This window comes from Mirounga angustirostris, unplaced genomic scaffold, assembly GCF_029215605.1.
Source record: "Mirounga angustirostris isolate CCGP_5_RB_7025 unplaced genomic scaffold, mMirAng1.0.hap1 SCAF_4, whole genome shotgun sequence".
Lineage (NCBI taxonomy): Eukaryota > Metazoa > Chordata > Mammalia > Carnivora > Phocidae > Mirounga > Mirounga angustirostris.
Genome location: NW_026991712.1, coordinates 10,634,521 through 10,652,783, shown reverse-complemented (window position 1 = coordinate 10,652,783; position 18,263 = coordinate 10,634,521). Strand labels below are relative to the sequence as shown.

General features: G+C 39.1%; 1 pseudogene; it reads right to left on the bottom strand.

The window, feature by feature from the left end:
• Positions 1-791: 791 nt before the first annotated feature.
• LOC123858552 (peptidyl-prolyl cis-trans isomerase A-like) overlaps positions 792-18,263 on the bottom strand; it is a 49,244-nt pseudogene continuing 31,772 nt past the window's right edge.

Sequence of the window (18,263 nt, the reverse complement as noted above, 5' to 3'; positions counted from 1 at the left end):
ATCTTTGACTTCAGGCCATGAGCTGCTTCGAGAGTAGTTTTCACAGGTGACTTCTGGAGATTCAGACTTGATGTAACTTCATTACAGGACCACTGTTACCACCCTAAGGCCTGAAATAAAAACATCCTAACGTCTTCTTTATGTGATGCTCACAAACTCTGTAAAGGGTAGACAAAGCCCAGATGTTCAGGGAAATTTTATTGCTTATGCTGCAGTTTATACAACTCTGATGAGACCATTACAATCCAAATGTCCCCATGCTTACCCCAGGAAAACAGAAGGTAATTATGATTTCTGTGAGAGTTCCGTGGTCTTTGAAACATTTTTCATCACCAAAATATAAAAGGGAGGTAAATTTCATTTTATTTGTTGAGTTCTTGATTGTTTCTTCCTCTCTTTTTTGCGGGGTTGGGGTTGAAAAAAAGACTGTTGCATACTGCATTTGGCTTGGTATGAAAACAAAACTGTGTCCTCAACTTGTTTTCTAAAGACCATCATTATACTGCTTCCTGGACTGGGTGGTGCAGTGGCCAAGGTCTTAAGTGAGTTTAAAGTAAAAATTGACTAATGAGATCTGGTTTTTTTGTTGTTTAGTTTTTATTTCACTATCATAAACTTAACTCTGCAATCCAGCTAGACTTGGAGGGAAGTAAGGAAAACATGGAACCCAGAGAATGGCAGCAAGAGCACAAAAATTATAGGATATTTCAAACAGATAGGGGTGATGGGGTGCTTTCCTGAGCTACAGAAGGAATGGTCTGGTAGTTAAGATAAAACACAAGTCTAATTTGTTAGATTTGTCCACAGTCAGCAATGGTGATCTTCTTGCTGTTCTTGCCATTCCTGGACCCAGAGTGCTCCATGGATTCCACAATATTCCTGTCCTCATTCACCTGCCAAAGACCACCTGCTTGCCATCCAACCACTCAGGCTTGGTAGTGCAGATGAAAAGCTGGGAACCATTTGTGTTGGGTTCAGCCTTTGCCATGGACGAGATGCCAGGACCCCTATATTCAAGATGAAGTTCTCATCATCAGCTTTCTCCCCATAGATGGACTTGTTGTCAGTTCTGTTATGGCATATGATGTCACCACTCTGGCACAGAAATCCCAGAATAATCCTGTGAAAGCAGGAACCTTTATAACCAAGTCCTTTTTCCCCAGGGCTCAGAGCATGAAAGTTTGCTGCTGTCTTTGGAACTTTGTCTGCAAACAGCTCGAAGGGAAACATGGCCCAAGGGCTCACCATCCACAGGGATGTCAAAGGACTCAATGGGGTTGAGTTGACTATGGTGGGGTGGTGCAGGTGACTCTGGGCCAGCAACATCTGCAAAGCCAAGATCTGGTTTTTTAAACTCTTGCTTCTGAGTGGAAGAAAATGCAAAGAATAAAATAAAGCAATTTGGAAAAGTCCAACATGGATTTCAAATCTCCCTCTCTGGACATCCCAAAGCTGCTGTTCTTGGAAGGGAGTCTAAGCAATGTTGGAACTACTTCGAGTGCCAAATACTATGCCCTCAGCTTTGGCATGGACTGATCTTCTGTCTTGTCCACAGTTAGAATGGACATCTACATATGGAGCACCTGGTTACGTGTCAAAATGAAGAACTATGGTCCAACTCCAGGTAGGCCCTGCATCAACAGCCCTGGGGATGCAGCCTGGGAGTCATTTTTTTTTTTCCTTAAATAAGCTCCTCAAGGTATTCATATTCACACTGAAGTTTGAAAAACACTGGCATGAAATCTGTGCTAAAGCAGAGTAGAAGGCACAACTGTTAGTTTCCCCAACTGGACTAGAATCTAATTTGGTTCAGTTTGGAAAAGAAAAGCTCCTCCCAAATTAAAAAAATATATTAAAAAATCAAAGACATTTTATAAAAAGCCTGCTCATCTCAAAACCTCCCTTGTCTCTGCTTTTCATCTGTGTGGTGTTCTCTCTCTCTTGGGATTACAAAGTGTTCCAAATGCTTGCAGTGATTTTGAGCATATTCCCTGAGATCATATCTCTTCCAAGCTTCAGGGAGAAGGAGGAGGTCAGAAGTAAGTTCCCGTGGTGGGAGCTCGCCATGCAAGGACACAGCTCTCTAACTCTGGCCTTGGCCTCCTTTCTAATGAAACAATTCCTTCCCAGCTTGTTTTAGTCTTTACCCACATACCTTCAATGCCCCCAGCTGGAGTTAGTCTCTCCCTCCCCTAGCCTGTCAAGCTCTTTCTCTAGTATGCTTTGCTTATTCCTGTCTGCCTCTTGATGAGTTAAAGCAAATGAAATGTCATTTGCATAGTGCTCTCCAAAGCATTTCACAGACATGACCCCATCAATCTTCACAATATACCCTAGTTGGGCACTGGAATGTTCGCTCCTTAGTTTAAGAAAAGATGTTGAGTCTCCAAAGGTTAAGTGACTTTTGACTTTCCTAAGAGTAGGAAACTAGTTAGCGCTAGAGGCAGGGCATCTTTCTATAACACCATTTTTTTTTTTTTTTAATGGAAGGTGTAGTCTTATCCTATTTCATCAAACTACAAAATTTTTAAAATTAAGCAGCTATATGTACCAGAAGCCTACTAGATAATTTGGGATATAAGAGTGTCAGCAGAGGCTCGGTGCTTGGATAGCTCAGTTGGTTAAGCAACAGACTCTTGATTTTGGCTCCGATTGTGATCTCAGGGTCATTAAAAAAATATCGTCTTATTAGATAGTAAATCAGGTTCACAAATAACTTTCACCCTTGTTATGGTCTGAGTGTTTATGCCCCCCCTTAAATTCATATGCTGAAATCCTAATGCCAATGTGATGGTATTAAGAGGTGGAACCTTTGAGAAGGAATTAAATCATGAGGTCAGGGGCCTCATGAATAAGATTTGTTCCCTTATAAAAGGGGGCTCAGAGAGCTCCTTTACCCCTTCTGCCACATGAGGACATAACGAGAAGTCTGCAATCAGAAAACAGCCCTCACCCAACCATGCTGGCACCCTGATCTTGGACTTCCATCCTTCAGAACAATTTCTGTTGTTTATAAGCCATCTAGTGTGTGGTATTTTGTGATAGCAGCCCAGACAGACTAAAACAACCCTGTATTATAGTTCTTCTTCTTCTCTCCCTCGAATGTTTTGAGCCTCCATATATTGGATACTACACCAAGAACTACACATACTTGAAAAAAAATCATAGTACAGCACACAAAGTAACTGCCATTGAGAATCTTAAGTGCAGAGGAGAGGTTGACCCACTAGACGAGCCAGAGAGTATGTTACATTGTGGTTAAGAGCTTTTTCACCAGACACAGACTACTTAAATTTGTTTCTTGTCTTTACCACTTAATACCTCCGTGACCTTGGGCAAGAATTTCTATGTGTTACTCCTTGAAGACTAAATACGCGTGTAAAGGATTTAAAACAAGTCCCAGAACATACAAAGTGCTCAATAAATGTCAGTAATAACAACAACGATAATAAATAATTCAATGTTACAATTATCACTTAAGTTTAAGTCTTTGGCCACATTTGAGAAGATATTAGCCATTATCTCTTTAAGAGATTTTTCTTCCCCACACTCTTACTCTTTTCCATCTGGAGTTCTTATGGCATAACTCTTAGCCTCTTTGGTATTGTCTCACCAGTCCTAAGGCTCTATTTCTTTTTCAATCATTCTCCTTCTCTGTTCTTCAAAACTGGATAATTTTTATTGCTCTGTCAACAAGTTTACTGACTTTTTCCTCTGTCATCTCAATTTTGCTACTGAGCCCATTCAGTGAAAAGTGTTATTTTTCAGTTCTACATTTTCCAGTTGATTCTGTTATAACTTCTATTTATCTAGTGATATATCCTTTCTATTCTTTCTCTCTTCCTTCCTTCCTTTCTCTCTTCCTTCCTTCCTTCCTTCCTTCCTTCCTTCCTTCCTTCCTTCCTTCCTTCCTTCCTTCCTTTCTTTCTTTCTTTCTTTCTTTCTTTCTTTCTTTCTTTCTTTCTTTCTTTCTTTCTTTCTTTCTTTCTTTCTCCCTTTCTTTCTCTCTTCCTTTCTTTCTCCCTTTCTCTCTCTCTTTCTCCCTTTCTCTCTTTCTTTCTTTCTTTCTTTCTTTCTTTCTTTCTTTCTTTCTTTCTTCCTTTCTTCCTTTCTTCCTTTCTTCCTTTTCTTCTTTTTCTTTCTTTCTTAAGCAGGCTCCATGCCCAGTGTGGATCCCAAAATGGGGCTTGAACTTGGGACTCTGAGATCAAGACCTGAGCTGAGATCAAGAGTCAGACGCTTAACTGACTGAGCCACCCAAGCGCTCCACTTTCTTTTATTTCCAAAATGTTTACCCTTACTTGGCAGAGCATGGTTAAATTAATTTCTTTAAAGCCTTTATCTATAATAATTCCAATATCTCTATCATCTCAGCGTTAATATCTGTTGATGACTTTTTTTCTTACAAGATATTATGCTTTCCTCATTCTTTTGTTTATAATTTTGGATAATATCTTGGACATTTTCAATATTGCAAGGGTCTGAGCCTTATTTAAATCTTATAGGGAATATTTTTTGTTTGTTTCAGCAGGGAATTATCCTAGTTTAAGACCACAAATTCTTACTGGTCTTCTCTCTGGGTTGTGGTTTCAATGCAGTCTTAATTTTCAAAGCATTTGGAGGCTCACTTAGACCTGTCCCGTGTGTGTATCATGTGGTGGCTAGTCTGGGGCCTGGGTGGGAATTTATCCCATAGTTCAATTCTCAAGGACTTTTGTATGCAATTTAGGATGAAGCTCCATGAATGCACAGCTTGAAGGTGAGACCAAGAGTTCACCAAGAGACTTTATGGGATCCCTTTATTTCCCTTTGGTGATTTTCCTGATACATTCTGGCTCCCAATATCCATCCCATCCATGCATTCAGCCCTCCCCACTCCCACCTTTGTTTTCTGTCTAAGAAATGATATTGTAGGTTCCCAGCTCTGCCATGTACTTCCTGAGACTGAGTCTACATCAGGGCCAAAAAGCCAAGGTATATAGAATGATAAGAAGGAACACCTCCCACTCTCTCAGTGCCACAGTTTTCTGGTCAGTATGGCTTCTTCTCCCTTAGAGGTGTAGGTGCCTGCCTGTCATGGCTGCCAGTCTTCCCACTACTATTTGCTATGGGATTGCCTGGAGACTGGAGTGGGAGAGAAGGAAAAACAAGACAAAACCAAAAGCAGGGGACTCTACCATTCTCTCTGACCCATGGGAACCTTCTTTCCTGCTCCTTGGTCCAGAAAGAAAAGGTGTTTTTTTGTTGTTATTTGTTTTTTAAACCTTAAATCTTATTTTTTAAATCTTTTTAAATGGGTTGAATTGAACCCCCCCCCCCCATTCCTATGTCAAAGTCTTAACCCTCACACCTCAGAACATGACTTTATTTGAAAATAAGATCAGGGCGCCTGGGTGGCTCAGTTGGTTAAGCGACTGCCTTCGGCTCGGGTCATGATCCCTGAGTCCCTGGATTGAGTCCCGCATCGGGCTCCCTGCTCAGCAGGGGGTCTGCTTCTCCCTCTGCCCTCTTCCCTCTTGTGCTCTCTGTCTCTCATTCTCTCTCTCTCAAATAAATAAATAAAATCTTAAAAAAAAAAAGAAAAGAAGATCATTGCAGATGTAATTAGTTCTGCTAAGATAAGGCCACACTGAAGTAGGATGGTATGCTAATCTAACATGACTGGTGTCCTCATAAAAAGGGAAGTTTGGACATCAGTACATATAAAAGGGAGATGATGTGAAAAGACAGCCATCCAAAAGCTAAAGAGAGGCTGAAAGAAATCCTTCCTCCCCAACACTTAGAAGGAACCCATACTGCGGACACCTTGATTTTGAACTTCTATCCTCCAGAACTGTGAGATAATAAATCTCTACTTTTTTTTTTAAGGCACCCGGCATGTGTTCCTGGGTTCTGGCAGCTCTAGCAAACTAATACAGAGCTCACATCTGGTGAATACTTAGGAGTTTTCGGCTGTCTTTGAATCCAGGCTAAGAAATACCGGAGGAGGAAAAAGAGGAAAGTCATCACTGGTTTGGTGTTATTTCGAGTTCTGTTTCCTTCCCCAATCTGCCTGTTACCACTTTTATTTTATTTTTATAAATATTCTTCAGATAGCTACTCTGTGCATTCTGTCCAGGGTTTTTCATTGCATGGTGTGGGAGAGACAGGACAAAGTGTGCTTACTCAGTCTTGGCCAGAACCAAAACTAACAGTTTTGGGTTTGTTGCTTCCCTCTTGCTTAGATTTTACAGGGTTGATTTGAGGAAAGGGATCTTATGTTATTCCATCATCTTGTCAAGATGTTGAAACAAGGATATCTCAATCTTCTTCCTTCTAAGACTAATTTCCTCCAGGCTCAGTTTAGAGATGTTAACATCTTTTTGGTTGCAATTTAAATTTCTGAGTTCATTCTGTTCATTATTTTTCAGGGTTGAGGGCCTTTTGGACTTTGGAGCAAAAAAAAAAAAAAAGTAAATTACCTCTCTTCACCTTTAATGATGAAGAAATGTGTATCCAGTGGCAAGACATTCTTAGGAAACCTATTTCTTATTTATATGAGTTTTATCCAATTCAATTTAATAGACATTTCTTCCTTCCTTCCTTCCTTCCTTCCTTCCTTCCTTCCTTCCTTCCTTCCTTCCTTCCTTCCTTCCTTTTTTAAATTTACAAACAACATTAAAAGGATAAATTAGACGTGATTCTTTTCCTCAAGAAATTCCGGCAAACTACGTCTCAGAGCCTTGATATCCTCAATTTATAGAATAGGAATAATTATACTCAGCATACAGATGTTGTGTGCATATTTAGAAAGAAAAGAAAAAATTTTATAAACATAGTGTTATGCAAATGAAGGGTTATGATATTTTATTTGCCCTAAATATGTCTTCTCTCAAGGTTTAATAGGAGTCTGAAAAATAAGATGCTGGGTTTTACTGAATAAAACTATGTTTATTTTCTCCAAATCACTTCAGATTTTGTTCCCACCTCTTCTCAACCTAATATTTCGAGGCAAAACAATCCTGATATTTTTAGTCTGGAATTGTACAGCAGCCTCTCCTGGCCCTTGTCCTTTTTAGAAATATCCCAAGCATCATTAAGCCTTTTTTGAAAGAACAAGTACCAGATATTGCACATAATCTTCCACCAACAGCACACAATATTCCACCAACAGACACCCGGGTCTTATAAAACAGGAGAATATGTCATATTCAGATTTAAGAGAAAAATGTGAGGTTTGAAAGTACATAACCCCTTATATTGATATACAACTTGCCTTGGCTCTCGAAGCTACCTTCAATCTCTAATATCTTTATTCCCCCCATTTCTCAACCTGTCGAAACAGGACTCATTTATTTAGCAAGTCATTTTGAGCCATATTGTTTTGGTTTGGCAGTGAACAAGATAGAGAAGCTTCATGTTTTCAAGGGGTTTGCATTCTGATGGCAGAGAGTAGAAAGAAGAAGGAAGAGAGGGAGGGAGGGAGGAAGTAGAGAGGGGGAGAGAGAGAGATATCAGATAATGATAAATGTTGGGAAGAGAATTACAACAGAGTGAGATAATAGAGAACAATGAAGTGTTAGGGAAAGGCTCTCTGAGACACATGAAGGTCAAGAGTAAGAGCATTCCAGGCAAAGGAAACAGTCAACTGAGTTATTGACAATGGGTCAGGGACTAGAATGGTGATGACAAGGTGGGGGGACAAGATGAGTTCATAGGGGTGGTACCAAACCAGATACATAGGCTTTGCAAGTCAATGTAAGTAGCAGTTTGGATTACATTCCAAGTGTGATGGAAGCATCAGTGGTTTTTAAGCTGGGAGTAATAAATTCTGATTTACTTTAAAAAATTTTCACTCTGTCAGTTATGTACTTGTCCTTCAGGACCAATTCGAAATGTTTCTTCCATCAAACATTCTTCCCTCAAATCCCCAGGCAAAATCAATCACTCCTTCATCTTGGGCTTGAGTGCAGATCTGCCGCTATACATAGTCATTCGGATTTTGGTGACTAATCCAACTTAATTGAACCTGAGTGTTTCCCTTCTATAAATATAAGGATGGTATATAATAAATAAGTACACAGAAATGGCTATGGCATTTAGGCTCTTAGTAAGTCCTGGTGTACTATAGGTCCTTAGCACTTCGAACCTAAAACTTAGCATTTATTTTATCTTAAATTCTAGTTGGTCATTTATATGTTTGGGTCATCCCAATGACTGACTTTCTTTAAGACAGATATTTATTATATCAGTACCCCCTTCACCCAGTAGAATTATAGGAATGTCATGAAATGGCAGATTGTTGTGTGTTCATCAAAGTCCATTTCTTTCTCATTCTATGTAAACAGCTAAACAAAATTTCCCAACCTCCAGTTAAGCATGGCCATGTGACTGAATTCTGGTTAACTGGATAGGATCGGAAGTGATATACATGATTTGCAATCTTTGCCCTTAAAAGCCTCCCATGGATGATTCTTCCTGTCCCTTCCCTTGTTTGCTGGCAGAGTGAAGAATTATGAGGTGCTGGGGAAAGCTGGGTAGAAAGAAGCCAGAGACCCTGGATCAATGTAAGTCCTACTCATTGGAGGCAAAAAATAAATCTTACTTTGATAAGCTATTAAGCTGCCAGAGTTTCTCTTACACTGCTAGTATTACTCCAACTAGTGTAACATACCATCATATGTGCAGAATTTGTGTTTACTTTCATATACCTTGTCTCCTTTACTCTTTTCTATTATGAAGGATGCAAGGCAAGGCAAACCAAATTTTCCCATTTTTGTGGAGGAAGACTGGGGAAGGTTGTGATTTTCCCTGAAGATTAAGGTGAGAACCAAGCCTTGAGCTTGTTATTCCACTTCAGGAAAAACAAATGAGTAAATCTAATAGGTGATGAAGAATGGATTAGAAAGGAGTAAGGGCATCTGGGTGGCTCAGTAAATTAAGCGGTTAAGCATCTGACTCTTGGTTTCAGCTCAGATCATGATCTCACGGGTCGTGGGATAGAGCCCCACATCAGCTCCATGCTCAGCATGGAGTCTGCTTGAAAGATTCTCTCCCTCTGCTCCTCCCCCCACTCATGTTCTCTCTCTCTGTCAAATAAATAAATAAATCTTAAAAAAAAAAAGAAAGGAGTAAAGCAAGGTTCTGAAAGACCAATAAGAGACAGTCATAATAATAAGGGTGGCAAGAGATGAGACTCTGACAATGAAAGGGAAGGAGGGAAGGAAGGTGGTGAGAAGCGGATGGGAGTCCCAGAGCCCTACATTGTGCACTATGTGCTAAATTGTCACCTCCTCACTGAAGTCCCCACTTTATAATGTTGGGAAACCAACCGACTTATTCCAAATTAATAAAGCACACGAGAATTCAAGGTGAATGGGATTCTATTTGAACAGTGGTTGTGGTTAAGGAAAAAATGGGTGATGTGAGAGACCCTTGGAAGGTAGGGAAGAAATTCAGTCATTATTGCTGTTTTAAAAAGTGTAAGTTGTGCCACACAGAGCAAAATTCGGTTCACTTGGGTTATCTTTTTTTTTTTACTTTTTTAAATTGTTATGTTAATCACCATACATTACATCATTAGTTTTTGATGTAGTGTTCCATGAGTCATTATTTGTGCATAACACCCAGTGCTCCATGCAGAACGTGCCCTCTTTAATACCCATCACCAGGCTAAGCCATCCTCCCACCCCCCTCCCCTCTAGAACCCTCAGTTTGTTTTTCAGAGTCCATCGTCTCTCATGGTTCATCTCCCCCTCCGATTCCCCACTTCATTCTTCCCCTCCTACTATCTTCTTCTTTTTTTTTTTCTTCTTAACATATATTGCATTATTTGTTTCAGAGGTACAGATCTGGGATTCAACAGTCTTGCACAATTCACAGCACTCACCATAGCACATACCCTCCCCAATGTCTATCACCCAGCCACCCCATCCTTCCCACCTGACCCCCCACTCCAGCAACCCTCAGTTTGTTTCCTGAGATTAAGAATTCCTCATATCAGTGAGGTCATATGATACATGTCTTTCTCTGATTGACTTATTTCGCTCAGCATAACATTGGGTTATCTTTTGACATATTTCAAGACTCACCACATGAGGAGAGTAAATGCTTTGGGGTCTTCTATTCTTGACTTTCCGCTTTCAGGTGGCAACTGACTGGGACATTACTTTCAAGTTCTTATTTCTAGCATAGGTTTTTTCCTAGAGCTTACATCCATATATTTATTTGCCAAAACCTGAGTCTTGTTAAACTGCTCCCTGTCTCAATTTAATCTATCACCAGTCCCTGTAGAATTGGCCTCTTAAACATCTCTTGAAATGACTTCTCACTTTAATTTTAAAATGGATTCTAGCTATCACTCCTCGCTGCAGTTACTTCCAATTTTTCACTAAAAATATCTATGAAAATGCATTTAAAAAAGATAAAACTTGTCAACAGCGTCAAATTTTAAAACTGTTAAAAATTACTGGAATCCAAATTACTTTTAACAAATTACCAGAGATTAAAATAAAAAAAAAAACACATTTTTTAACAAGTCCCTATACAGTCAATAGAAACATCAAATTTACCCTTCTACCAAAAAAAATAGAAAATTCTTTAGTTTATGGTCTGTGGCTCTGAAATGTAAAGTTTAAACCAACGAAAAAAGGAGCTCTCTCTTTTATGTAGAATATTCTATTAAAAGCTGTCACCATGAAGCTACCATTCCCATCATTTCCATTTTGTTCTTCTTTATCTATAGTTAGCTCTCCCTAGTATAGGTGGAACATACCACATTTGTATGTGTTTAATAACTGGATCTTAGGTAAATTATGGACTTAAGGAGGGCAGAGGTTATGTCTATTGTGTTCATCATGGGGTTTTCAATACCTAACAGAGATCCTAGGAGACAGTAATCTGCTCAACATTGCTTTGCTCTTGGACTACACCCATTCCCTCACTCCATTAAAAACAAACAAACAAAACCATAAAAAAACAACTACGGCTAAAAACCAAAAAAACAATTGGCACTGATATACAGTATTTGGAAGATAAAACACTTCGTTTAAGACTCATGGGTGGGAAAAGAAAAAGAGACTTGTTAGCAGGGTTATTCTGTGATTTTTGTCCCCACCGTAGTCCATTGGTTCAAAGGACAATGAACCAGATAGTGGGCATAGGAAAAGCTGCAGTCTCTGTCGAGCACACTTACAGGTGACTTTGGAGGTGCATAATCTCCATTTCTTCTTTGAGAATGGCATTTAACCATCTCCCAAATGAACAGTGCCTGGAAACTAGGGCTGGCAAACATTTAGCATATAGATACACAGTACAGCAATACAGTATAGATAAATCTCATCGCACTTGAAAGTGAACAAAGTGGAAAATAAACATGAAATGTACTGCAGAACAAGTGAAAAAAAAAATCCTGAATACCCAAGATACCTTCATGCATACCAACATATTATATATATATTTTTACAACAACTGGAGGAAAGTGTTAGGAAACTAAATACTTTGATGAAATGCAGGAAGTGATGACCTCTATAAAGCAGCAGCAGAAAGGCTTAGGCAGAGAACTAGTTGACATACAAAGACAGCAGACTGGGAAGACAAGAGAGCCGAGACAGGGAAGGGCCACAAAGAAACCAACAATTCAACATCAGAGCTAAAATCCCTATAGGAGATACTGCAGGGGCAAAGTGATGGTAACACACAAACTGTGGGAAGCAAACTTGAGCAGTTCTACCAAAAGGTAAGGGAAAGATGATTATTATTAGAGAAAAAATAACAGCTATAGAGGAGAAAGTACACAGACAACAATACTATTGGATACCTAATGTTACTTTTAAATATTTATTTATTTATTTTGAGAGAGAGAGAGAGAAAGAGAGAGTGAGTGGAAGGAGGGACAGTGGGAGGAGGGGTAGAGGAAAAGAATCTCATGCAGACTCTGTGCTGAGAGTGGAGCCTGATGTAGGGCTTGATCCCAAGACCCTGAGATCATGACCTGAGCCAACAGCAAGAGTTGGCTTAACCAACTGAGCCACCCAGGCACCCCTCTAATAGTAAGACTTTTTGATTTTCACTTCATAGTTCTATAAAAGTTGATTTTATTAATATGATCTCTATGAAAAATCACCCTGGATGAGGAAATTCATTTCGTGTAGGGACATATCTTAAAATAGTTTAAAACATTTAAAAGAACATTTCAGTAAAAGAATCAATAACATATAGAACATTTGTGAAAGCATAAGTAATAAAACTTAGTACTTAGTAATTATTACTAAAAATAAAAGAAAACCGAACATCAAAGCCTGCCATTATAGAAACACTGGCAGAAAACCCAAGAAATCACAAATTTAGTGGAGAGTTTGAACTTAAAACAACTATATAACCTTGAGATGAGTGACTTGAGTACATATTTATGATGAATTTATAGACGTGTACAAACAAAAAATTTTATTCTTTTGAAGAAAAATTTTACTCTTATCCAAAAAATAAAAACTCAACAGAAGTTCTTTTGTTTAATTATTTATTACACAAATATTTGTGGAGAATCTACTATTTAGTAGACATTGTACTGTGTTCTGGGTACTATAATGGTGAGCAAAACAGCCCTGAATCTGTCACCACTAAGTCTTTAATCCAATGTAGCATGCCAATAATCAATCAGACAATCACAAAACAGCCTGTAAATGTTGTGATGAGGGTGTAAGGGCCTGTTGGGCCTGAGGAGAGGTGCCTCATCCAATCCTGGGATCCTGAGGACTTAGGGGTATCTTCTAAACCAGGTCATCACCAACATGAAGGCCAGAGCGAGAGAGATCCTGATGAGTTGGGGGAACCAGGAGTTCTTTGTGTTTGACTTTTAGAATTAAGGAAGGAGAATGAAAAGAGGCACAGAGAAAAGTAAGCTTGAAGAGATCAACCACTTGAAGAAATTGGGTAGGATCTCAGTAGTGTCTTGGTTTTTCAGACATAGGGTTCAAACAAACTTTTGACTTTCTTTGTACTTACATCTTTATACTTGTGTAGTACTTTGTACTTTAAAGGATATGTACCCTTCAAACCCCCTCTATGTGTCAGGTACTTTAAATATATTATTTCACTGCATTTCTCCTGGAATTTCATGAGGTAGGCAGGAATAGCCTTATTTTATTTAAATTCAATTTAGTTAACATATAGTATATTATTAATTTCAGGGATAGAATTTAGTGATTCACCAGTGCTCATTACACGAAGTACCCTCCTTAGTGCCCATTACCTAGTTACTCCATCTCCTCACTCACCTCCCCAAATCCAGCAACCCTCAGTTTGTTTCCTATAGTTAAGAGTCCTTTAATGGTTTGCCTCCCTCTTTGTTCTTATCTGATTTTATTTTTCCTTCCCTTCCCCTATGCTCATTTCTTTTTTCTTTAAGATTTTTTTTAAATTTTTTTATTAGAGAGAGAGAGAGTACAAGCAGGGGGAGCAGCAGGCAGAGCGAGAGGGAGAAGCAGGCTCCCTGCTCAGCAGGGAACCCAATGCAGGGCTCAATCTCAGGACCCCGGGACCGTGACCTGAGCCAAAGGCAGACGCTTAACCGTCTGAGCCACCCAGGTGCCCTGTTCATCTCTTTTGTTTTTTAAATTCCACATATGAGTGAAATCATATGATAATTGTCTTTCTTTGACTGCCTTGTGTTGCTTAGCATAATACCCTCTAGTTCCATGCATGTAGTTGCAAATGGCAAGATTTCATTCTTTTTGATGTCTGAATAATATTCTATTGTGTGTATATATTCTTTATCCATTCATCTGTCAATGGACATCTGAGTTCTTTCCATATTTTGGCTATTGTGGATGTTGTTATAAACATTGGATTGCCAGTGCCCCTTCAAATCACTGTTTGTATCCTTTGGATAAATATTTAGTAGTGCAATTGCTGGGTCGTAGATATTTCTATTTTTAACTTTTTGAGGAACTTTCATACTGTTTTCAAGATGGACATTGTGGCACAGAGAAATATATCAACCTGCTAAAGTTAACCAGGAAGTGGAAATGGTGGAATTCAAATAAAACTATCTATATCTGCTGGACTGGATGGTGAGGATGAGGCTGAAGATGTTGATGATGGAAATGAAAAGAGTACCCCCACCATCACTGTAAGAGCATCAAATACTTGCCGAGTGCCAGGCACTAGTCTTAGAAGGTTACATTCATTTATTTTCACAAAAATACTAGCATTGTCTTTGTATTATAGATGAGGAAATGGAGGTTTAGAGAGGTTTAGTGAATTCTGGGCATAATTAAGAACCCTCCATCAAACGGCTTGCTTCTTTGAGATCAACCTCCAGTGACACTCAGGCTTGTTCCTGTGTGGGCTGCCCTCCCTTTGCTGGTGCCCTCTTTGATTAACCTTCACACCTACTTTTAATTCATTCATTGCCTATTTTTCAATGCAGCTCAGGCATCACCTGTGTCAGAATTTTCCCTCCACCCTCCGACCCCCATCTCCCATCTGATCAGATACCATTACTCTCGATCCCATTGACCTATCTTCCTCTTTGCATTCTGCCCTTGGTTTTATCTTTGTCTATGTTTCTAACTCCCAGTCTTCCGTGAACTCCTTGAGAAGGAAGATAGGCACTGTTCAGCTGTGCATTCCAACTACTTTTCACACTGTTTGAGACATCCTGGGTTTCTGAAACTCTAACAATTCTCTGAGAGGTGAGCCGAGTGACTGGAAATCATGCAAAATTAAAGCAGGGCTGAAGAATATATTATATTTAAATGCATAAAAGCTCACTTGTGGTAGAATTGCATTCTGAGGCCAAATTAACCTGTGATCCTCTGTAGAGAAATGGTTTTGCTTTGTTTTTTCCTTCCTAAGTGGTTGAAGGACACTTTTCTTATTTATGCTTGGAAATTAAAAAGAATCAGGACCAGTTGTGTTATGGGATTAGTGTTCTTTATTAATATCGCCTGGGGTACAGTACTTTTCATATGCAAGCCTTGTATTTTTCTTTAAGCTGGGGAAATTCTTTGTCATTATTATCATTTTATTAAAATTATTAACTTTCTTCTGTCTTTCATGTAATTTGTGTTCTACTGTGACTCCCGTCTTGGCTTCATTTCTGAATTTGAATTCGGGTGCAATTTGTGGACTTGTTCTCTCAGTCCAAACTAACGTTTACTAATTCCATTTTTCTTTTACTATGATAAATGTGCTTTTCACCTCCTTTAGTCTTTCCTGAAATGAAATTATTTCCTTTTTTGTGACTGCAAGCTCTTGTTTTAAAGATTTAAAGACCTCTTGACTCTTTTTTAAAAAATATTTATTTTAGAGAGAGAGAGAGAAAGTATGAGTGCGCGGTAGGGCAGAGGGAGAGGGAGAGAGAGAATCTTAAGCAGACTCCCTGCTGAGCATGGAGCCTGCTGTGGGGCTCAATCCCAGGATCCTGAGATCATGACCTGAGCTGAAACCAAGAGTCAGATGCTTAACCAACTGAGCTACCTGGCACCCATGAAGTCCTCTTGACTCTTGAAAAAATTAATTTAAGAATGTGAAAGTTTCCTCCTTTCTCTCCTCATCATCCATTTTCAGAATCTTTTGGATTATGGTATTTTCTATCCTGTCCCCGATTCTTCTTTGTCTCCCTCTTTGCCACTGAGGGCTGTACATTTTCCGTGAAGGGAATGATAGAGGGCTTCTCTCAGAGATCGTGTGGGTACCTGTTCACAATTCTTAAGTATCTTGTTTCTTGAGATGTGGCAAAGTATTGGTCATGTTGACACTTTCTTCAATCCAATCTAGTTTTTTCTTTATCTTGCAAGTGCTCAATGTTTTTGGTACATGGACATTACTATTTATGAATTTCTACTAAAAATAAAGGTGGTCTTACTTTAAATCTTATTGGTCACTGTACTGTAATTCTGGAAGTCTCCTCTATCCTGTTTACACAGAAAAATGTCATATTACTGTTATTTATTTATTTATTTATTTATTTATTTATTTAACATATAATGTATTATTTGTTTCAGGGGTACAGGTCTGTGATTCGTCAGTCTTACACAATTCACAGTGCTCACCATAGCACATACCCTCCCCAATGTCCATCATCCCTCCCATCCCCCTCCACTCCAGCAGCCCTCAGTTTATTTTTAAAAGCAAATTTAAAAATGCTAACCAACTTATTTATAATTTTCTTTATTCTTACATTATAAAGAACATATGTTGTTCATATAATCAGGAAAAATAATAAAAGTTATAGTATTCATTTATATTATTGATACGGTATCTGTAGGTAATCACCTCAGATATGTAAAACAATGATTAATGCAAATGTAACATTGTGTGAGTTTAAGGTGTATAACATGCTAATTTGATACATTTAGGTACTGTAAAATGATTACCACAAGTATATCTCAATAAAGCTGAAAAACTAAAAGAAGTCACATACCTGCATTACCAGGGACATGGCCAGGGGTGCAGAGGGAAGCCTTGGGGTCTCCCACTTCTGCTGAAGGCACCCCTTCTCTAGAAATTGGTGAATGTGCTCTTGTTATTTGTTCTTCCAATGGTCCATGCTGGTTTCTTTCTTTAATCGCAGTTCTTTTTTCTTTTATAAAAGTCAGGAGTATGTTCATGAAAGCTAGGCTATCAGACATTTTAAAATATTTCCTGAGCTGTATTTGGGAATCACTACAATCCCTTGTCACTGTCCCATTGCCTTGGAGTAGACACACGTGTTCCCACTCTCTTTTCCTCCAGACAAATTATATTCCATGATGCCTCTTGGTCCTTCAGCAAATAACTCCCTCCCAGGTCTCCCTGTAGTCCTTGAGCTGTCTTTAGGCATGTCTCAATATAAATTTTAGAGTTAATATGGGTTGCTAAGCTGGAACCCCACCACTCATATGACTGGGCTTTAATTTGATGAAACTTATTGTGGGCATGTTTATTGTTTGCACATTCCTGATTCTTGGAAAGCCTGAAGTACAAGGTATTACCCCAGTATTCCACTGTGACTCACAGAGGACTCTGAGTAATTTTGGGAAAAAGTAGCACTTAGCTGCCTTGATTCCACACAATGCAGTAACCTTATAGGAGCCTACCATTCTCCAGGTATACCCTTCATCCACTAAATTCACTGGGACAAAAATGAGCTCAGTTTTGAGACAGTCTTGGCTTTCCCTTTTGAAAAAGGGAAAAACCAGGACTGAAAGCTTTGGGATTATAAATAGCTTTGATTTAGGCCACCTGAGTGGCTCAGTCAGTTAAGCAGCTGCCTTCGGCTCAGGCCATGATCTCGGGGTCCTGGGATCGAGCCCCATGTTGGGCTCAGTGCTCAGCGGGGAGTCTGCTTCTCCCTCTCCCTTTGCCCTTCCCCCCAACTTGTGCTCTCTCTCTCAAATAGATAAACAAAATATTAAAAAAAATAAATAGCTTTATTTCTGAAAGGTTAATCTATATAATATCAATATTAGTAATAATTCTAATACTGATATCAACATCAGCTCTCAGATATTGAATATCTATTTTCTTTTCTAGGAGATTTAACTACAGTATCACATTTACTCTTTATTGTGTCTTACTTAACAAAAGGGGGATCTGGGGCACCTGGGTGGCTCAGTCGGTTAAGTGTTCAACTCTTGGATTCTGCTCAGGTCATGATATCATGGGTTGTGGAATCAAGCCCCATGTCGGGCTCCATGCTCAGCGGGGAGTCTGCTTGAGGATTCTCTCTCCCTCTGCCTCTGCTCCATCCCCCACTTGTGCAAGTGCTCTCTATCTTAAATGAATGAATGAATAAATAAATAAATAAATAAATAAATAAATAAATAAATAAATCTTAGAAAAAAAGAGGGATCTGAATAATTGGAGAGGTCAAGTAACTTGCCACAGGTAACATAAAAGTGGTAGAAACTTCTCTGTTTCTCTCCATATCCTGTTACTTTTAATCACTCTACATTAATGCTGGCAAATGTGTTCCCAGATATTGGTGAAATTGTACTCACATCATCACGAAGTCTTAATTTGAAGATATTTATTCAATTCAGCAGCAGACTCTAGCTCTGGTTATAGGTATGAAGATGAAAAAAATGAGGTCCCATGTATGAGGGAAACAAAGTAGGCTGAGGATTGGAAAGTAGAATGCTAGACAGAAAACTGAGGCAGAAGTCCAACTGAATAAGCAGGGAAGTGAATTCAAGGAATGAGAAATTGTCCAGTCCAGATACGGAATGAGGGAATGTCCAGAACTGGGCCCAGCACAGGAATGCTGGAACGATTGGTTGATAAGGCTGGGTCTACAGTCA